A 22328-nucleotide genomic window follows, 5' to 3' on the forward strand; every position below is an offset into this window, starting at 1 on the left:
GAAATGAATCATTCCTTCAATTTTGTATGCAGGTAATAAAGCACCACGATACTAACAGTCTCTGTGACTTTATTATCAATACAAATCACAGATATTTTCCTATCATTTTACTTATTGTAGGTATCTCTAAAAGTTGTTTATACTTATCACCACTTTGATATCATGATGTTTATCCTACTTGCTGCTAGATCTTGTTATTTAATGCATGAATTATATATATATATATATATTACTACATCACAGATATGTTTTAAAAAATGTTTGGATAACTCTAATTCTATATAATTGGTTTCTTTTGTAATCTTGTATTTTTTACACACTTAAAAACATTATTCTAAGAAGGGAATTTGTGGGCTTCACTATACACACACACATTCAGAGCCACTAACATCACATTTTTGTGCTCAGCCCTGCAACACGTGATATGCAACACAGAGAAATATCAGACATGATACTTAGAAAAGACATAGCCCAATACTGTCATGATTATCTAAATTCATAAATGGCACCAGAGTGTAGCAACTTGGATCTGCAAGTGATTTATTTTTCTGTCACTTAATTCCTATTATGGGCCTCTTTCCATCAGGAGACAGAAACTTAGTATCAACCAATTCAGGATACATTCCTCCTTTAGGAGTATCTGACTGCCAGGGAGGGTGGTATAGCAGCCATGATCGGGGACAGGCTTAATCGGCCCACTTTCTCCTCTGCTTCCACACCCTCATCCCTGCCTGATCTCAAACCCTAGCACCAAAGGTGGCTGCTGGGTGGCTCCCGGTGCTGGCCCAGGGCTCCTTTAGAGCTGTCTGATTGCCGCACCCTGCCCGGTGTGTTGGGACATCCTGCTCTTCCTCAGCTATGCCCAGAGCTGTGGCCTTTTCTGTCTAGGTGCATCTTCCTGGAAGTACCACATAGCTCTTTCTGCTCTAGGACATCACCTTCTCCCAGGACACAGCTGGAAGCTGGGCACAGCTTGTCTTTTTCCTCAGATCCCCCAAACCTATCTGGATTCTTATTAGCTCCATTCCTAGACTTTCACAGGAGAGAAGGAGGTTAACAAACACTTTCTCAGATATATCCTGGCATCTTGCATTCCTCACGCCCCCTCACCTTACCACCAACTCTGAATTTGAGCAAACTTTCTAGTCTGGGAGGCTAGGAAGATCTGTTTCTACCATCTCTAGGCCTGGGTCTCCCTCAAATCCCACGCTCTGAAATGGCAAAAGTGATAGTTTTTAAATTCCGAAGGACTTTGCTGTGTCTCTTTCATCCTGAAGCAATCCCTCTTCTTTATCTTGGATGGGCCAGGTAAGGAAAGGCCAAGGGGGCAGCAGGAGGGAAGGCCAGGGAAGACACACCAGTTTAATGAAAAGTATTTTTCTACCATTAAAACATACAAGTTCACATATCAAATGCAGGAGATGTCGCTGAAGAAATTAATCTGTCCATTCTCGCTCTCAATGAGAAAATCCATAAAAAAGTAGGCACTAACAAAGGTGTGTTCAGATGTGGATGCTGCCTTGGAGTGGCTGACTTGTTAGCTAAGTGATTTACTCCCACGTACCACGTTATGGGAGTCAAAATAAAATAGCAGTTGGGTCCTGTCATGTGATGGGTTCTCTCTAAGCCCCTGGGAGGGGGCTCCTGAGGGGGTCTCACTCTATGCTTCTCTCATGCTGTGAGTAAATATCTACCTTAACTCAGGGAAAATTATCTAGAGTGAGACATTAAAGACTGAGCAGTGAGTAGAAAGGTTTAACTGTGAAGCAGAGTCTAGATCTAGGGTTTATGGGAAATATCTTTAGATTTTTTTGTATGTGGCCAGGCACGGTGATTCACACTTGTAATCCTAACACTCTTGGAGGTTGAGTGGTCTGAGCTTGAACCAGGAGTTCAAGATCAGACTGAGCAAGAGCAAGACACCCCCCTCTCTAGTAAAAAAGTAAAAATAGAAAAACTAGCCAGGTGTTATAGCAGGCACGTGTAGTTCCAGCTACCCTGTTTCCCCGAAAATAAGACAGTGTCTTATTTTAAGGTGTGCTCCCAAAGATGCACTAGGTCTTATTTTCAGGGGACATCTTATCTTTCTTGTAAGCAAGTCTTATTTTCGGGGAAACAGGGTACTTGGAAGGCTGAAGCAAGAGGATCTCTTGAGCTCAAGAGTTTGAGGTTGCCGTGAGCTACGATGCCGTGGTACTCTACCCCAAGGTGACAAAGTGAGACTCTGTCTCTAAATAAATAAATAAATAAATAAATAAATTTTCTGTATGTTATGATGCTTTGACATCTTAAATCTTCCTGGGTGCTGAGAGGCTGCCTGTCTGTGATATGCAAACTCCCCAATCCCTAGCCCAAATGCCTCCACCTGGCTGTATATACCCCAGGAGATAATATCCCTCCGCCTTAATCATCCCAGAGCCAGGTGTCAGAAAACTAGGGACTACCCCTAAAGTCTGAAAGCCCAAAGGCCACCAACGTTATTCAATCGAGCAAATCCTAAACCTCACCCTTGTGAACCCCGATACAGGCAGGGGCCTAAACATTCCTGGCTCCTGTCTTCCTCCTCCTGGTTACCTGGTGTCTTCCACATGCTGCCCTGGCCTGGAAGCCTCCTGTCTCTATGATCTGCAAATATAATAAAAAATAATCTCTTTTTTTCCTGTGTCTCCTCTTACAGCCACACCTGACTGATCATCACAAACAAGAAGGTAGAATAGGGGAGATGAGGCCTGAGGGAGGGGGACGGGCGGGCCTTCTGCAGCAAGGGATGACAAACCGCCTCCGCTGGGCGGCCTGGGCGCGCCCGGGACGGCAGCGTCTAACGTGGAACCCAGCGTCCAGCTGCTGGGATTATGGCTGCCCATCAGGCCTGCCCCTTCTGCGGTCTAGGTAGCCTGGTCAGGGGATGCCACAACTTTCCACACTATTACCTGCTGATCTTTCAGCCTCTCGTCCGGACTCTTGGAGGGCAGAATCCAGGCTTTACTCATCTCTATAACCCTTCCCCTGCACAGGGCCCAGCACACGGGAAATACTCCCTCCCCGCCCAGCCCGCGCACATGTTTGCTGAGCACTTCCTTTGTAAAAGGTTCTGGGTTCACACTTGAATTGCAGTCTTATTTCATTCATCACGAAGGGTGCATACAGCACCCCAGAGATGATAAAGCACGGTGCCTAGGGTCACGCACCTGGAAAGTTCGAGATCAAAGGTTTGAACCAGGACGGGCCGCTCCTGAGACCCAGCCTCTACCCACCGCAGTTCGGCAGAGAAGGTGTTGGGGAGCGGTCTGCAACTTCTCCTCACTGTCCAGAGCACTGTCCCTGGAGCTGATGTGGATGTAGGGTCGTGTTGCCATGGTTGCAGGCCTGCCAGGATTTCTGGGTGAGATAAAGCACAGACTGAGCGCCTGAGCTTTTTCGTTCAGTGGTAAATCCTGAGATGGTTACATTTGTAGCTTCACTGGCCTCTTCTCCCAAGGGTCTGAAAAGAGCTTGATGTCCAGCTGGAAGAAAATACGCGCATAACAGCAACAGCTGAATAGGACAGGAGTCCTAAGTGCACCGAGTTTTCTTTGAGACAGTCCCTTGGGCTCTAGGTTTCTCATCTATAAAATGAGAGGATTTTGATTTTCACTGTGACTCTCCATCTGTGGACTGGCAGTGGATCAGGTTTGTGGCGAAGCCTGGGAGTCTGTGTTTTCAAGCTTCCTTGGTGATTTTAATGCTTAGCCAAGTTTGGGAACCACTGGTCTGGGTGATCTCTTTGGTTTCTTCCTGACTGGATTACCCATTTCAAGGATTAACCCCCTGAGTGTTACCATATGGATGCTGGGGGCTACGGACTGGGGATGGAGACCCAGAAAGGTGTCTGGGGAGTGTGGCAATGCTAATGTACCTGAGCTGCAGTAGGAAAGGCAGTGACCCTCCATAATGAATGCCCATTCATTTCATCCTTTAGCTTAGGCAACATTCATTTTCCTACTCATGAAGAGTCTTCTTGACATTCTTCTGAGTAATCCCTCCATTCCTGACTCTTCCTCCCTGTGTTTTGAGTGGAGGTGACCCCACCCTGCTGGTGACCTCACAGGTTCTCTCTGCTTGGCTACCCAGGGTAGGCAGGGGACCCAAGCTAGGAAAACGGGAGTCAAACCGAGGATTTTTGGCTCCATCGCAAAGCTGTGACACTTTAATCTTGGCACCATTGGCAGCTCTCTTCCCGGATTGCACACTAGAGTAAAACAAGGCCAACAGATAGGCAGCAGACATCACAATTAAACCTCTAAAAGCACACACTTTAAGGTTTAAGCAATAATGAATTTTATTACACCAAGATTGAATTTTTATCAATGAGTGACACCATGGACACATTTAAGAGAAGGCTGACAGAATGTGAGAAGATATTTGTAATGTGAAAAAGGAGGAGGAGAAGAAGAGAGACTAATATCTTTTAGAATATGAAAGAAACTCCTGTACATCAAGAAGAAAAAGACTGCAAAGGGGTGCTGTGATATGAATGGCAAATTTACAGAAAATGAAACTTCAAAATGTAACAAACCTATGATGAGCTTCTCAAAATCATAAGAGACGTTCAAATTAAAACAGTTACATATTAAGTTATACTCCTTAAACTGGAAGAAATTAGGTAGCAGGATGTTGCCAAAGGTGGGGGGAATGTGTAGTGCTGTCAACCACTGCAGCTTTGGGGGAGCAATTGAACCCAACTCAGTCAATTCAGCTCTCTATAAACCACAAACCCAGGGAGCCATCAATGCTGTTCCAGGGTCTACATACCAGTGGATTTCTCTCCCAGGCCCACAAAAAGACACAAGTAAGGGTTCTGTAGATGTATTGTCTGTGGTGGCAGGGAGTTAGATACCCTATCCTGGGAGAAAGATGTATGTGGCAAATCTATGCCATAGATTATTATGTGGCAGTCATAATAATGGAGAGAAAAATATATAACAAGGTAAGAAAAGGAGAAAAAAGAATAAGATCCGAAACCAAGTACCACTTCCACAAATTAAACATCTATGTCCATGTATTTTTATGAGCATGAAACAATATATATTTTGAAAGGACATATCCAGTGCAAGTATATATATATTAAAATGGATGCTCAGAGAGGATCCCTGGTCCTATGAATGTTAAACAGAAAAGTCAAACAAATGAATACCAGATAATTTTGACAAGTACAATAAGGGGAACAAATAAACAAAAACCCAAATGCCAAGAGCAAGAATAATAAGAGAAATTTACTTTATATAAGTTGATCAGAGAAGGCTTCTCTGAGGTCCTCTCGGATGTTTTAGCTGCAATGTGACCACGTGTCTGAGTGAATAGCTCTGGGAAAGCAGCAGGGCAGCAGCAAAGGCCCGAGGGAGTAGGAAAGATTTGGATGTTTAAGGAACTAAATGAAGTGGGGGAATAGTGATCCAAGAGACAAAGTACCTTCTCGGGAGGGTTTCTGAGGAGGGGGGTGGTATGGGTGAGGGTGGGGAATCAAAATCAGAACAGCCAGAGCACAGAGCTCCGGTTTGGAGGCGTCAGAGGGTTTTTGAGCACCAGCAGGCAGTGGCTATTCCCCTGGTAGCGCAGTGTTAATGCCACATCATTAGCCTGAGCTGTAAAACCCATTCTCTTTAGTCTGTACAGTCATTCAAAGAAGGAAGGTCTCCATCTTTCTTTAAGGCTGCATAATATTCCATGGTGTACATATACCACAATTTATTAATCCGTTTGTGGATCAATGGGCACTTGGGCTTTTTCCATGACTTTACCTCTTTCATGTTTACATGGATGGAGCTGGAACATGTTCTTCTTAGTAAAGTATCTCAAGAATGGAAGAAAAAGTATCCAATGTACTCAGCCCTACTATGAAACTAATTTATGGCTTTCACATGAAAGTTATAACCTAAGAATAGGGGGAAAGGGAGAAAGGGAGGGGAGGGAGGGGGAAGGTGGGCGGAAGGAGGGTGATTGGTGGGATTACACCTGTGGTGAATCTTACAAGGGTACATGCAAAACTTAGTAAATGTAGAATGTAAATGTCTTAACATAATAACTAAGAATATGCCAGGAAAGCTATGTTAACCAGTGTGATGAAAATGTGTCAAACGGTCTATAAAACCAGTGTATGGTGCCCCATGATCACATTAATGTACATGGCTATGATTTAATTAAAAAAACAAACAAACAACAACAAAAAAAAAACAACAAAGAAGGAAGGCACTTTCCCAGTAAATCTCCTTTTAGTGTTGCAGCAACCAGAGTGCATTTGAAAGAAATAGGTCTGTGATTTTAATGTAAGGTCCCGCAGGGAATTATAACGTGTTAACCTGCCTCTGAGGTATGCTTTAAACTTTTTATGAGTTAATAGTCTGAAGAAATGAAGGCGACATGGGTAAGCAGATAAGAGTTCAAATTTTAGAACCTGACAGGCCTCGTGGTATTCACGGTGGCAACCTTGGTCTGGTGCCTGGTGCTCAGAAGGGGCTCATTGTATGCTCAATTTTATCTGTGGAATGGATAAATGAATGCTATACTTTCTTTAAAAGCAGAAATTTTGAATGAAAAGGACCTGATACAGTATGGCTGGTTACACCTGCTATCAGACGTATCACACACGTGTGCATGCACACACACACGCACACACACGTGTATACCAAAGCTGCAGAGAGAAGACTGGAATGAAGTACAGGAGACATATCACAACATGGACAGTAATTACATATATTTTCTGGTGACTTTACAGGTGAGTTTCATTCGTATATTTTCTAATTCCTAATATCCTGTATTTTCTGCTATATTGGATACATATTTTAATATATATTTATGTAATTTCTAATTTTCTGCTTTTTTGTGCAATTTGCTCTAACATAAAATACTTTTAAAAATGGAAAGAAATCAAAGAGAAGGAAAAACTGCTGTTAAAAAAATATCCTGCTACACACACACACACACACAAAATATCCTTCTGCATCCTTCTAGGGGATGAACCTGGTCACATGCTTTTGATGGCTAATGGTTTTATAGACGTATATCTGTATCATCTATAGCTCAAAGGCTTGTGCTTAGATACACAAAGATAGACCAAGGTGGAGTCTGTGTATGAGTAAACAACAGGAAAGGTGGGCCTGCGCAAAGTAGCAGTAGGAAAAAGCCCAGGGGGAAATGACCACTGAGAAATTTCCCACGATGGGGATCTTGTAAATTATTGAGAATAGCAATCATTGGCTAGTCTCTGGCTTTCCATGTTAACTTCTGGTAATGAAACCTGTCTTATGGGCCAGGCATGTGCTTGGGGCCAGGGCTATGACATGAAAAAAGATTTTTATTTTCCTGGGTTTTTTGTCTTAGAGAGGAGGTGGAGGATGTTAATAGCCAGCACATACAGCATTACACATGCACCAAGTCTGTTCTCAGTGCTTCCTGTATATTCATTCCTTCAATCCCCACAACCACTTTATGAGCTCCCCGTTGTACAGATGCAAGACCAAAGCCCCACATAGTTAACTTTTCAGAGACCCTTCACCCAGAAAATGTCCAGGTTGGGTTAAGACTAACGCAGTCTGCTTCTAAGGTTACTAAATAAACATGGTTACCAGTCGCAGTGAACAGTAGAAAGGGTGAAGAATAACGAGGCAGGATGCACTTCTGACAGATTGGTCCTGGAAAGCTTGTCTCAGGAGGTGACATTTAAAGTAAAATCTAAATGATGAGAATGAGGCCTTTCTAAGTTGAGGTGAATACTTTTCCATTAACCCCACATACACAAGTTAGCTCGCCTTGGGGGTAATGACCTTTTGGAGAATAAAGAAAGAGCATGGTGGCAAAAAGTTCACCAAGAAAGGGTGACCAAGGAAACTAGGCAAGGGGACACAGATGACACCAACCATGAGAAAGGCTCACTTTCCTCTTAAACACAATAGAAAAAATAATTCTCACATTTAGGAGACCAGGGATGGTATTCACATGGATACAACAGACAAAAGCCAACCAGCCAGTGGACACTAGGGTTACACAGTAGAGCCAGGAGCTGACAGCAGAAGGGAAATCATCCCTTCCTCCCAGTCTCCACACAGTATTTTTTGCGTAATATCCTCAGGCCAGTCTCCTAAGAGGCATTATTAAAAATTGGCACAATTATGAAGTGCCACAGAATTAACCGTGTCTCACAGTGTTCCAAATCCATGCCCACAATATACAACCTGATTTTTAAAAGCAAGAAAATAAGCCTATTTTTAACAGAGGGGCATGAATAGTAACACTACCCATTCATAAGTGATTATTACTAAGTGGAAAATTATTCTAACAACTTTTATTATTCAAAAATCATCAGGACTAAATAGAAAATGAGATGGAGCTCGGGCTGTCCAAAAGAGACCCATTCCAAACTATTGCCTTGGACTTTCCGACTGAAAAAATATACTTCTGGGGAATTTGATGTGTTTGCAGATACATATTCCTTGGTGTCAACCATGCTGTTTCCAAATGAGCCCCTAAACTTGGTGAGCAAAACTCGGGGAAGTTTTCTGTCGGCGCCTGCCACTAGGCCAAGGAGCCTTGGTTGCCTGGATTAGACTGTACCAATGATGCCATTTTCTTTCTATTGAAACACTTTTTTAATATTTACAGTAATTCATTTTCTGCATTACAAATGACCCTAAAACTTAGCAGCTTAAGAAAAACCGAGCATTCGTCTCAGAGTTTTGTGGGTCAGGAATTTGGGCATGGCTCAGAGGGGTGGTTCTGGCTCGGTGTCTTTCAGGCTGTTTGGGCCTCTGGTCCACATGGCTCTGGGCAGGCAGCCTTAGTTTCTCATCCTGGGGGCCTCTCTGTAGGGCTGCTTGAGTGTTCTCATGAACAGTGCAGGAGACGTCAAGGCAGAGGCAGTGCCTTACAGGACGGGGCTTCAGCACTCACAGAGCATCATTTCTACGTCACCTTAGTGGCTGTATAAGTCAGTCCTTGTCAACGTAGAAAAGTACATTTAGGGACATGGGGACATCCTGGAGGCCAACCCAGCAATGGGTGTGCACTTGTCCTCTGATTTAAAGATGTGGAAGTACAGAGAAACAAAACTGACTGCCTAACGTGACGTTGAGCTGGTGCACTCCTTTCTGTATGACAGTCTAATCACGCCATTTATTTATTTGTGGGTGAACTATCCATTTTGAAGATGGTCAAAGTTATTATCAAGATTATTATAATTAATCATATTGCATTTATAATCTTATTTATTGCATTCCAACCAAGTATCAATCCTTTGTCTACATGTCATCTTCAGAATAATCCTATGAAACTGATATTAGCCCCTCTTTACAGATAAGGAAACAGACCAGAAGTTTCCAGTTTACAAGTAATCACTCTCCTGCAGTCTGGAGAGTTTAAATGGCTCTGCTGAGGTCCATAATGAACCAACAACTGAATTGAGGCCAAACTCCTAATCATGTAAGTTTGGGCAAAGTTCTCTTTCAATTATATAGGGCAACTTTCTTGTGATCTTTTCTCCTAAAAAAAAAAGGCCAGAACTCTGACAAGTTGTCTAACCCCTGTGAGTCTCTTAAAATATGTCTAACAATAAAACTTCAGGATGACATGAGCAAATGAATGTACAGCAGGTGCAAAGCCCGGTGCACACCAAGGACTCATCACACTCCGGCTTTTATTATCATCATCACTGTTGTTATTGGTTAATGAACAAGAAAACTAATGCAAACCATCACTGACCTTCATGGCAGGGATCACGGCTTAAACTCCGCGCTGTGCTAGATTCCATGCATCCTTCCTAATCAAATCAATCTAATAAGCTGGCCCCACATTTTATGGACTGTTCAGCCTCTTCTTTACTCCAGCGTCAATTGTTTAATCAGAGGGGTGCATGCCCCTGGCTACATTTAAGATGGTTCCAGATGGCATACATTTTTATGTTTTAATAGTTATGTGTTTATTTTAGTAAGTGTTAGAAGAATATAACTAACAGATAAAACCACCGATTTAATAGATATTCTTCTTTAGAGGAGGCTAAAATAGATGAATTTAAAGAATATGAACTGAATGAATAATAGAAATGGTGGCAAACAATTGCAGCAAGGGATTGTAAAGATGGAATGTAAATGAAGTTTAGGAAGGACTGATTTAATATACACTGAAAATAATTACGGGGGTTGACAGTTCATAATATCTTCGTTTATTGTTACCAGTTTTTTTAATCATGCTCTCTTCTGAAGTAGCTCAGCCTATGTTCTTCACCTGTACCACTCTGTACCTCTCTTCTTATTCTAACCCTGGCTTACAAACTCTTCACTCTCTTTATCTGGATAATCCCTACTGATCCTCTCAGTTTGGGACCGTACATGGTCGCATCAGAGGAGGAATCTCCACTGCCCATCCAGTCTAGCCTTTCAAAGCACCCTCTTACACCTCTAACCCTGCACTTAGCACTGTGCACAGATATTAAAAGATTTTGTGCCTCTCTCTCGTGCTTTTCTGGAGCTACTCAAGAGAGGGACCATGTCTTATTCATCCCCAGCCCTGAGCACAGGGAAGGTAATCAATGCTTACCACAAACTGAAAAAGAAATAAAGACAGTGGTTCCTTCTTGTTGGCCTCATAAAACTTGCTGCCTATCCAGTGCATAGGGGCAATCATAAGACAGCTTTCCAACCATTCTGTTTTATTCAAGAGCCAGTGGCTATTAAATGTTTCTCAGTTTGTCAAATGTGGGAAAAATAAGAGATGAATATGTTGAAGAAAGCATAGCATGTGTTCAGGATCTAGAATGTACAAACTTCTATTCACTGAGACTGGTAACCTGGTTTGAACTGATAACTTTTAATTAGAACAAAACCTTGGGGAAAAAAAAATCGCTCTCGTATGCAAATGCTTCCATCTGTGATCCTATTAAACATTCGCTTATTCAGCAGAGCTTTGCCAAACTGCCACATTATCTCTTCTTCTTGATAATTAACATTTGATCCAACAACTGAAGAATGGTGGAACAAACATAGACTATGGGAATCAATGGAAATAAAGTGGGTATTAAATAAAACACAAGCCTGTAACTTCGTTAAGGTCTCAAAAAACTTGCCAGGGCTCGCTTTCTCCACCGGTGTGATGAATCACTGGACTATGAAGTTTCCATCAGGACACAAAAGAAAATATACTGGGAGAGTGAAAAGATTTGCGTTCTGCCTCTAAGAGGAAAGGTGTGAGCCCCACACTCTGTGGGAACCTCCATGGAGTGGACAGGAACAGAAGGGAAGGGGCTGCTCCTGACAGGGGGCTTAGCTGTCCCTGGGGGCACCTGTGACATTCAGCACCACTGAGTGGGGAGGGAAGGGAGGGAGGAGGCTGAATGAAGCAGAGCTGGTGCTCTGGTCCTCTTTGTCCCTCCCCCAGAAGGATCCCAAACTCTGGGATTATACAGCTCCCCTGGGACCCACTGGCGCCCACGGCCACTGCAGTCTGGGCAAGTCATTGGAAAATGTTCGCGAGGGAACAAGGGACGCAAAAATGGAAACTCCCTGAGGAGGACAAAGGCACCAAGTAGGTGGAGAATTGATGTGATGCCCCCTCTCAGCTCAGGTCTGCGGTTGACGGCACACTTGGGAAGATTTTCAGCTCAACCTTCCACTGCTCAAACATTCACAATTTCTTCTCCACAAGCTCCCGAAAGTCTTAAAATGGAGTACAAAGCCTTTTCCAGTCTGTCGCAAGAGCTAGTGCCACTAGCTAGTGCCACTTAGAAACAGAGCCCATGAATTTAATTCATCTCAACTTCTAAATGGAAGCTATTAGAGCCTTCACAAGGAAAAGAAGAGAAATAGGAAAAGTGAGCTTTAAAGAGGCCTCTAGATGCCGACTTCCTTCAAAACACTTTTTATGGCTGTTGTTTCAAGAGGTGATATTGCCTGTCCCAGAGCAGCTGAGCAGCCCCAGGGGCTGGTCTTGTTTTCAAGAAGGTCCCAGTTCACTGGCAAGCCCAGCTTTTGGGGGTAGCAAAGCTCTCCGGCAGCTCAGGAGCAGCTGCCTTCCAGAGGTGGGAGGGAAGGAGAAACAAAGCCCTCAACCACCTTTTCCGTGGAACCCCAAGTTTCTTGGGGATTGATTGATCGCTGCCAAAATTTTTCTCCTTGTTCTGTTTTGCAGCCTTTCTGTGGAATCTCTGGTAGGTTATGCCACTTTTACCTCACGGTGACACATGAGCTATTTTTTTTTTTTTTTTTTAATCTAAAGCTTTTTCTTTTTTCTGAAATAAACTGGCGGCCAGTGTCTCTAGTCAGCCATCTCTTTGGATTCTAGCTCTAGCTTTTTTCTTGCACAGTGCCTTGGGCAAGGCAGTAAACCTACTTAGGCTTTTGTTTTTTCAGTGTAAATTTAGGAGTCTGGACTAGGTTCTTGGAGGACCTTTCCGGACCTAACAAATTATTGTTAATTCTTTCGGACGTTTGCTAAAAATTTATTGAGCATCCACTATACACTAGGCACTGTTCTAGATCTTTTGGGTCATCTGTAGCAAGATAGATAAAGTCTCTGTTCTTCTGAGATTTCCAGTCTATTGATGAAGGTAGGCATTAAGCAAGTGTTTATGCATGATTGCGCAAATCATTATTTGAGTTGTTGTCCTAAGTGTCAGCATGAGCAGGCATGACAAGGGGCCTGGAATAGCCTCAGGGGTCAGGGAGGGCTTTCCTGAGGAAGTGATATTTGATAGCCATTGTCTGTATGATGAGCAGGAATGACCCAGAGAAAGAACAGAAGGCTGTCCCAGGAGGGGGGGAATGTGGGTGCTTGAGGGACTAAGAGTAATCAATAAGGGGGTTAGGGGTGGGGGTCATTTGGAATGAGTCTGGAGACCTAATGACCACTCCTCATAGGACTTGATCACTTAACCTCCTTCACTGGTAAAAGGAAGTCATCGCTGGGGGTGATATATTGGAAGTGAAATTATTCACCATAACCCTGATTAAGGGAATTTTCTTCTCTCCATTCTTATTTCTAAATTGTCATAGGCCCCCACTGGCAAGAGCATAACTTGGATTTTTCTAGATTAGCTATTGCAAAATGAATAGTGCTCTCTGAGCTTCTTCAGGATTCCTGAGTAATTCCCCCGGCTCAGGGACCTCTCACACTTGCAAAACCTCTTTGCATGTGCTTATTTTGCATATTATTGCAATATTTAGGGGAAAACATCCTGCCAAAACCTTAAGCAAACCCTCAGGGATGGGGTTACCACCCAAATGCTCTGAGCAGGCAATATCACCTTTTGAAAGAACAACCATAAAAAATGTTTTGAAGGAAGTCAGCAACTATCTTGCCTTTTGGCCTCTATAAAGCTCACTTTTCCTATTTCTCTTGTTCTGTATGAAAAGGCTCTAATAGCTTCCATTTAGAAATTGAGGTGAATTAATATCATGTGCTCTGTTTCTAAGTGGCACTAGCATTTTAGATCTAGCTCTTGTGACAGACTGGAAAAGGCTTTGTACTCCATTTTAAGACTTTCAGAAGCTTGTGGAGAAGAAATTGTGAAAGTTTGGGCAGTGGAAGGTTGAGTTAAAAATCTTTCCAAGTGTGCCTGTGTGTACTTCAGTCACGTGTGCACACTGTGAACCATGTGGGAGCCACTTGGGAAGTGGTTATTCACTTTTTATTATCCCTAAGCAAAAAATGTTATGGTTCTTTTCTGTATTAAAAACTGAAGCCCTTTCAATGCTCTGCATTATTGGTATTCTTGATGATGGACCATATAAAAGCCAATCCCAGTTCTTTGACCTGAACTTTTCTCCAGGACTGATTTGGGCTTCACAATTAAGATAATAATGTGTGGCTCGGCACCCATACCACAGTGGTTACGGTGCTAGCCACAAACACTGAGGCCTGTGGGTTTAAACCTGGCCTGGGCCAGCTAAAACAACTGCAACAACAACAACAAAAAAATAGCTGGGTGTTACTGTGGGCACCTGTTGTCCCAGCTACTTGGGAGGCTGAGGCAAGAGAATCTCTTAAGTGTAAGATTTTTGAGGTTGCTGTGAGCTGTGATGCCATAGCGCTCTACCCAGGACAACATAGTACGATTGTGTCTCCAAAAAGAAAAAAAAAGGTAATAATGTGTGTGGGCTCGGCACCTGTAGCTCAGCAGCTAGGGCGCCAGCCACATACACTGGAGCTGGCAGGTTTGAACCCAGCCAGGTTTGAACTACAACCAAAAAATAGTGGGGTATTGTGGTGGGTGCCTGTAGTCCCAGTTACCTGGGAGGCTGCAGCAAGAGAATCGCTTAAGCCCAAGTGTTTGAGGTTGCTTTGAGCTGTGATGTCATAGCACTATACCAGGGATGACATAGTGAGACTCTGTCTCAAAAAAAAAAAAGAAAGAAAGAAAGATAATAATATGTCATGTTTGCCATTTACAGTTGGTTTCTTTAATCACCTTATAGATAGTCAATACAGCAGCTAGCAAAAAATAAAGTAGGAGAAAAACAGGTCATATAAAGTCTAGGCTCTTTATTTCATATAAAAGGTCTGGAGTTATGGAACTGGTTTACTAACTGAGACTGGAGTGAAAAGCCCAGTGTGTCTGCTGATCTGCTTCACTGTGATGGTCAAGCAGTTAGCAATGACTGGGGAAGGACTACTGGAGATTGTGGCATTGAGAAGCCACAATCAGATAACGACGACCTGACCTCAGGGGTACCAGAATCACCAAAGGCCGCAGTCTGGGACCAAATAATAGTCCCCAAGAGATATCGGTAGAAGGAAAAAAAATGTTGTAGTATAGTGTTTAAGAACATAGATTTTGGATTTCAGTTCAACTGCTTCCTGGCTGTGACCTGAGACAGTATTTATTTACCTGTCTGCGCTTGAGTTTTCTTAATTATAAAATAGGGATGATAACACCTGAGGCTTTAGCGAGCAGTACAGGACTTGGCTGACCCGAATTAGGCACTTGTCTGGGATGCCACAAAATTCAGTAATCAAGATAGATAACTCCTAATTCAAAAATACTAATGACTAATAAAATATCAAAGGGGCTCTTTTTGGTGAGTGAATACACTGACCTTTAAAACTTTCTGTGTTGTTAGTAAGAAGTCTTATTTATAGTCAAGTACTCAGCCTTTTCTCCCTGCCACTATTTTGGCAGCCACTTTGGACTTTTGGTATCATTTGCCATTTGGAGAGTCAGTATTTTCATAATCATTCAGTCACAATTATACTATATAACTTACTCTTTTTATTTTGCTTCTTTTACTTCACCTGCTATAACTTAATCTCTTTGAAGGCATAGTTTTTTTAAGAAAAAAAAAAAGAAATTTATTGGCTTGTAGAACTGAAAATTCCAGGGGTTTAATTTCAGGAGCAGGTGCATCCAGGAGCTTAATAAAGGCCATCAGGGGTCTGTCTCATGGTGCCTCTTGGCTCTGCTTTCCCTTAGTGCATTTCATCTCAGAAAGTCTCTCCCATATGGTCACAGAGAGAGACATGACAGCTCCTACCTTGCATGGTCCTTAATCCTTATACCTGAAGGCATAGGGTTTTTTCTTTTTTTGGAGACAGAGTCTCAAGCTGTTGCCTTGGGTAAAGTGCCATGGCATCACAACTCACAGCAACCTCAAACTCCTGGGCTCAAACGATTCTCTTGCCTCAGCCTCCCAAGCAGCTGGGACTACAGGTGCCCACCACAATGCCCGGCTATTTTTTGTTGCAGTTGCCGTTGTTGCTTTAGCAGGCCCAGCTGGGTTCAAACCCGTCAGCCACAGTGCATGTAGTTATTACCCTACCCACTGAGCTATGGCTGCTGCCCAAGGCATAGATTGCTAAACAAACTTCTTGTACTGAAATAATTTTAGATTTACAGGAAAGCTGCAAAGATAATATACTCTTTATTCAGCCTCCCCTAAAGTTCATTTCTAACTATGGTACAGTTACCAAAACCAAGGAATTAACACTGATACTATTGACACAAAATACCAACTATAGATTTAATTCAGAGGTCTCCAATGTTCCCATTATGATAATATTTTTGTTTAAGGGTACAAATTCAGGATACCATTTTGTATTTAGTCATCATGCTCTCTATCTTATTTCCCCCCAGTTTGTGAGTTTCCTGGTCTTTCTGACCTCGACACTTAAAGGATGCTGGTCAGGTGTTTTGTCATATGCCCTTCCACTGGACTGCTCATGGTTAGACTAAGATCACAAATTTACAGGAAGAATACTGGAAGTGATGAAAGTATATTTTAAAAAATTGTTCAATGATGTCTCTTCATCATCTAGAACAATGCCAAGCACGTACAAACATTAAAATATTTGCCAGTTATTTGAGATAGGATTTACGTGCATCTACCTGATAAATGGTTTATCACAAATAATGTGTGTGTGTACGTTAGTTTCTAAAGAAAACTAACTGCTATGAGAAATACACATATATCTCAAGGCAAGGTGAGAATCCTCTTTTTAATTAACTCTAAGTCCTTGACTGTCAGAGAACAAACAGGAGACATAAAACTGTAAGAAAGCTAGTTTTAAGTGCAGTGCATAAGATTTGAAAAATACGCACTAGGTTCTCTGCCAAATCCTACAATGTCTTACACTTAAGTAAGAGTTGGAATTTGCGGAAGGGAAGCAGTTGGGTCCTATTACGCTCTGTATTGCTAGCATCCAACATCTCACTTGTCCCTCAGAGGGTGCTTTATAAACATTTGCTTACCCCAATCTGCTATTGAACGTGCTGTACAAGGAGGTGCTTACTGGTCCCTGGGCAGCCACTCCTCCAAATGGTTTGGCAGAAATTTCACAGGCTAATTTTGACTCAGACAAATATGCATTCAAATTCTAGCTCTTTTAGGGCAAGTTTCTTGAGTTCTCTTCTTCATGTATAAAAATGGAAAGCCTTTTTACCTCTGTTGTCAGGGATGAAAGAAAAGAAATTTTTTTTTTCCCCAAAAAGGCTAGCGGGAGTCCTAGCACATATAGGATGGTCAATAAGTGATTCCTCTTATCTTGGCTCTGTGTCTTCTCAGGTTCTCAATCTCTCCCAGAGGTTTCCATTACAATAGATCACTGTCCCCCTAAAAGGCAAAACACTATGACTGGGCGGATGGACAGAAACAGGAAAATGTTTGCAGACTTGCTGCTTAGAAGTGGTATGATGACTTTGGATAGGTTACTAACCATTTGTTTTTTATCTGTATGATGGAGATACTGGTAATTACCTCACAGAGATGCTGTGATGAATTAGTGAGGATACATACCTAAAATGCTGAGGACTTTGCCTGAAACATGTTAACTCCTAATAAACACTACTCGCTGTTTAACAGATACAACATGTGTTTGTTGTATTTGATGCACCTACAGGTGATGGGAAGACAGATATGTAAGGGAAAGGAGAAAAATAAATCCATATTTATTATGAAACAAATAAAAAGCAATGAATGACGTATCCTAAAAAGAGAGTAATTTTGCCTGGCTCAATAGCCACGTTAGAGCTTACTCCAAACCTTCCATGATTTTAACTGAACTGTTAAGAAATGGGGGTGAGGGAAAAGGACATTGCTCAATTGCTGTAGCATTTGCAAAGGTTTATAACAGGGTCATCAGACTTTTCCTACAAAGAGCCAGATAGTAAATATGTTAGGCTCAGAAACCACAGACAGACTCTGTCAATGTTCATTTCGTTGTTTCCCTAACAACATTTTTAAAATGTAAAAGTCATTCTTTTTTCCACTGGCCAAGGTTTGCTGACCCCTAGTAAGGTCAATTTTACATATTTGAGAGAAATTTGAAGAAAGATGTAATAAGTAGCAGAGCTTAAAGTTTACAGCATTACATATTTGCTGATAAGAAAGAGAAGGAAGAATTGAAAAATAGGCAATTAAACTCCTCAACACCATAGAATGGAAGGAAGAAAAACTCAAAGTTGAAATCAAAGACTTAATAAAACATTCTTTTCATGTACAGATGGCTTAGGTTTTATTTGTCATACAACCAGCAGGACATTTGTTAGGCCAGAGCTGGTTATGACTATTGGAAGATAACTCTCCAGGGGCTTCTTGGGTTTCTACTCATCTGGTGAGCAAGGAACTCTTTTGAAGGACATTAGTATAGCAAACAGCCTTGTGAGACAGAGACCGATGTCTCCCTCGGGAGTACAAGACAGAAATGCTTACTGCGTAGCATAAAAAGGTCTGGTTTCCCAAAAGTAAGAACCTTCTCCTGTAAAATACCCGAGGAGAAGGAGAACAAGTATCATCTGGTTCTCTTAATGATTAAAAAAAAAAAAATTCCCGAGAGTAATAAACTGCCCTTTATCTCTTACCCAGGAATCTCATGTCATCTGTCAACAACCACAAAACCCTGGTAGGTTTACTCCTTGGCTTGTAATTAGGAAAGAATCTCAACCCTTTCACACTGTTGGACAGTGAGAGAAATGAAAGGAAAATGAATAACAAGCTAAAATGGGGGGGAGAGAAAATGTTATATTAAAAGCTAACTTGTTTAAAAAGCATTTAACAAAGTTTCTAAATGCTATCATACACTGATTCAGGAAAGAAGGTGGAATGAGACGGTAAACAGTGACCTACTCAGGCAGTCCGTGTGGCTGATTTGCGTAAAAGTATCGTATTTTCAAAGTCTTCCTTTTTTTTGTTTTTTTTTTTTTTGTAGAGACAGAGTCTCACTTTACCACCCTCAGTAGAGTGCCGTGACGTCACAGGACTCACAGCAACCTCAGCTCTTGGGCTTCCGCAATTCTTCCCCCTCAGCCTCCCGGGCAGCTGGGACTACAGGCGCCCGCCACAACACCCGGCTATTTTTTTGTTGCAGTTTGTCCGGGGCTGGGTTTGAACCTGCCACCCTCGGTATATGGGGCCAGCGCCCTACTCACTGAGCCACAAGTGCCACCCATCTTTTTGGTTGGTTGTTAAAATTCTATGCCCTATTCAAAGGGCTTCTCAAAGATCATACTGTCTGGCAGTGACCTCTTCTTGAAGGTCAGTAATTTAAACTGCCCACATTAGCATGATATTTCACTAAAAGTGATTTCACAGGCATGTTGGCTTATCTGAAATGATAAACCCCAAAGGGTCTAACAATGTGTGTTTTCAATAAATGTACTTGTTTTTAATTATTTAGCTATGTATTATGGTTATTTTGCTAGTCTTATGTAGATTTATTTATCCATTCTTATTTATTTTTGTATCCAAACTGTTTGTTGTGGTATGGGCTGAATTGTGTTACAGTCCTAAACTGCAGTCCCTCAGAATGTGCTGGATTTAAAAATATGGTCTTACATGAGGTGATTACATTAAAATGAGGTCATTAGGGTGAGCTCTAATCTAATAAACATGTGAGAACCTGTGTCCTTATAAGAATAAGAAATTTTAGACCCAGGTACAGAGAAGAAATCTTGTAAGGACACAGGAAAAAGACAGGGACCTACATGGCCAGGAGAGGGGCTCCAGAAGAAGCAGACGTCTCAGCCTCCAGAGCCGTGGGAAAACAACAACAAAATTAATTTATGTTGTTTAGGCCAGAGTCTGTGGTACTCCGTTACCGTAGGGCCTAGTAAACAGATACAGTGCTCAATATTTGGTTTTTTTTTAGACAGAGTTTCTCACTATGTCAACCTCAGTAGAGTGCTGTGGTGTCACAGCTCACAGCAGCCTCAAGCTCTTGGGCTTAAGCGATTCTCTTGCCTCAGCCTCCCAAGTAGCTGGGACTACAGGTGCCCACTACAACGCCCAGCTATATTTTTTTGTGCTGTTGTTGTTGTTGTCGTTGTTTAGCAGGCCTGGTCCAGGTTCGAACCCACCAGTGTATGTGGCCAGTGCCCTACCCACTGAGTTAAGGGCGCTGAGCCTGATATTTAGTTCTTAAATGCATGAACTTCTTAAGGAAGCCATCCCTCTGCCTGGGTTAGCAATCTCTCCTACTTCCTACAATAACAGCTTGCATATCATATCATATCGCCCACTTTTCACATTGTATTATAATAATATCTTTATTACTTGTTATATTATATAGTATTTATTTTATCTGGTACAAGTGGCAGAAAATCTGACCAAATAAGATTCAGCAAAATGAAAATCTATTGACACTTCAAGAATTGATCTATTTTGGGCATGTTTTCATTCAAGTAGTCAAGTTACATCAAGTCCAGTGTCTTTCTGTCTCTTAGCTCTGCTTTCCTCCACACTAGTGGAGACTTCATGTTATGGCAGACTTCATGTTATGGCAGGATGGCTCCAACAGAGTCATGCTTTCTCCCAGGTTCAAGATCAGCAAGAAAAGCTTGTTTTTCAATAGTCTCAGCAAAATCCTGAGGTTGTACCTCAATGAATCAGGCCACATGCTCCCCCTGAAGCAATCAGCGTAAGCAGCAGGTGCAATGCTCAGACTTAGATGGAGTCTCATGCCCTTCCAGGAAGACAGAGGTGGACTCAGACACCTGATACCCAAGGACTGAGGGAGGGAAGACAGGTGCTTCCTGGAAGAAAATGAAGATCCAGGAGAGGGGCCTGGGCATCAGTGGAAAACAGCAAGTGTTTCTAAAGCTTGTTTGTTGCTCTCATGTGACATTCAGTTCTCAAGGACTAGTTATGTTCTGGACCCAGCAAGCTTCCCTAAATGTAATAACAGGCCCCAATAAGTGCGTGTTGAACGGATGAGTGCAATAGATGAGGAGTCATCAGGGAAGCAGGAAAAGGAGATTTCTGTTTCTGCTGCAGCTGGGACAGAGTGCCTCTGAGGCCCACTCGTCTCCACACTTAGAAAACAGCCTGAAGCCCGACAGCCTGAGCCCAGCCTGGCGGAGGGAAATGGCCCCTTCTTTTCTCCAGCCAGGAACACACAGGCAGCCTCAGTGAGATTGTGCACATTGACTGCAGTGATCAAATTCTTACCTGCACATGGAAGAGCACTGAAAATGAAGACAGAAACACACGAGCAATGTGTGAGGACAGGAATTCTGGCCTAGAATTTTCCGCTCTTGACGTCAGCCAGCAAGTGGGAATTAGATAGGTTACAGAACCACCTAGTGGTCAAAGAGGATCCTTACTAGTCGTATGAATTCTGAGATTCCTATGTGTCATGAGCTCAATTTGTCATCCGGGCTCTAGTGCCCCAGTCACCAAAGTGCCCAGGTGACTTCCACCTTTTCCCCTACTTTTGGGAATGACGCTGAGAGCAGAAATTTGGGATAAAATAAGTCAGCTATTTTGGCTTTTCATTACTACTTTGTTAACGGAGATATTAGGGAAAGATGTTGACAGAAGAGGCTGAACATTTTAGTGAAAAGGTCAGTCCAGCACGCTCTCCTCCTCCTGAGAATTCTTTGCAGGATCATATGAAGAACTTTGAATTTATATTTTATATACCTTTGTATTCTTAGGATCAATTTACAGTATGTGTGCATGGCTTCTGTAACAAAGAAGAGGACACATTTTTAAACATGAAGAAATTGTTATCACTTTATCAGGAGCTTTCCCTGATGTCCTAAGACCAGAGTGCAATCAACCCCAAAGTATCTCTCTACAAATCTCCCATACATGTTTTTAAGATAGAAGTACAGCTGGTATTACAAATACAGACAGTGACTTTGTCAATAAACGGTGCTAACTTGCTCATGTAGGAAGTCAATCCATGGATTTCATTAGCTTGGACACTCCAAACTTCCCCAAAGAATCTTGCTCTGGCAGCACAAGACCCTAGGGCACTGCCGCTCATCCTTAAGGGAATTGGTTTGCTGTGGTGTTTGGAGTCAATCGGGCTGGTAGATGAGACTGCAGTCATGGTTCACAATGCCATTAGGTGGTCTAGAGGTATAGCTCTGTGATATTCTGTCCTACAGAAAGAGTTCTATGGGATTTAGATCGTATGTGTGTGTGTGTACAGAAAGTTATTGGTAGTTAAATACATGATATTTAGAAAAATATTACCAATGTTATATTTGAGAAGGGTAAAATTGTGGCCCAATGGCTTAGAGAGGAAGAAATGCTAGCTTCTGAAACACCAGTGAGAGAATGTTGTGATAATTCAGGGGCAATCACTATGACAACTGCCAGGGCAAGGAAAAGACTATTTGCCAGCACCAAATCTCACTGTGCCCATTGCAGTGCCTGGCCTGGTGTAGATAATTAGTAAACATCAGTTGAATGGATGTTTGCATAACCTGGATGATTAGTCACAGAACTGTAGAGGACGAAGGCTTGGGAGAAACATGAAAGAACACAGAAGGCTTTTCCAGTATGAGACAGAAGGAGCTGTGGGGAGAGGGAATCAAGTGGTGACTCTGAAATCTCGGTGGTTAGTGAAATGGCTGTGAAAAAGAGATA

The sequence above is a fragment of the Nycticebus coucang genome, chromosome 17, assembly GCF_027406575.1.
Source record: "Nycticebus coucang isolate mNycCou1 chromosome 17, mNycCou1.pri, whole genome shotgun sequence".
Taxonomy (NCBI): Eukaryota; Metazoa; Chordata; class Mammalia; order Primates; family Lorisidae; genus Nycticebus; species Nycticebus coucang.